This window comes from Mauremys reevesii, linkage group 12 (assembly GCF_016161935.1).
Source record: "Mauremys reevesii isolate NIE-2019 linkage group 12, ASM1616193v1, whole genome shotgun sequence".
NCBI classification, from domain to species: domain Eukaryota; kingdom Metazoa; phylum Chordata; order Testudines; family Geoemydidae; genus Mauremys; species Mauremys reevesii.
In genome coordinates, this window is record NC_052634.1 from 24965056 (window position 1) to 24965804 (window position 749).

At 48.9% G+C, this 749-nt stretch overlaps 1 non-coding gene across 1 annotated transcript; it reads left to right on the forward strand.

Annotated features, from left to right (window-relative positions):
• The first annotated feature begins 511 nt into the window (after positions 1–511).
• TRNAS-AGA lies at positions 512–593 on the forward strand. Its single transcript has one exon. It is a non-coding gene; the product is annotated as a tRNA-Ser (tRNA).
• Positions 594–749: the final 156 nt, after the last annotated feature.

Here is a 749-nt window from a genome sequence, read left to right on the forward strand (position 1 = left end):
TGTCTCTGGTCTGAGCCAGGGCATTCGATTCCAGTGAACCCTTCTCTCCTGCAATGGCGACGGTCAGACAGAGGGGTCATGGCACCTGCATCCCTGCCAGGGAGATATTGGCTCGGCTCTTTCTTTCTGCTGTTGTTAGTCCATGAAACATCAAGGGTGGAATGCAAGGCTGAGTTCATGCACCAGCCCCCTGAAAAAATTTCAGTGCCCCAGAGAAATCCTGCCACCTGCTATTGGAACGATGTGCTGGAGATTTGACTAGGAAAGGGACTGTCTGAATTGTCAGAGACGGGAATGAACAACAATCTACAGCAATGTCATTCACACAAACACACTCTCATCCTGCTGCAGCTGGAAGGGAAATGGGCAGGAATTCTCGCTGTTCACCCAAGGACACACTTACACTGATGCGCAGCCGTGAGTGTGCTGGGGAAGCTGGTCTGAGCAAACAATTTGAAGTGACAATTCAGTGAGAACAAAATCATCATGCAGTGAAATAGATGCATGTCAAGTAGTTGTGGCCGAGTGGTTAAGGCCATGGACTAGAAATCCATTGGGGTCTCCCTGCGCAGGTTCGAATCCTGCCAACTACGCAAGCGCTGTTGGTGTTATTATTGTAGTCTTAGTGCCTGAGCATCCGTAGTGCGAACTGGAGATAAATCTAGTTTCACTCTGTCTACGCTTAAAATGCTGCTGTGGCACTGCTATAGCACTTTGGAATAGACAGTGACTGGAGGAATTTTCCCATC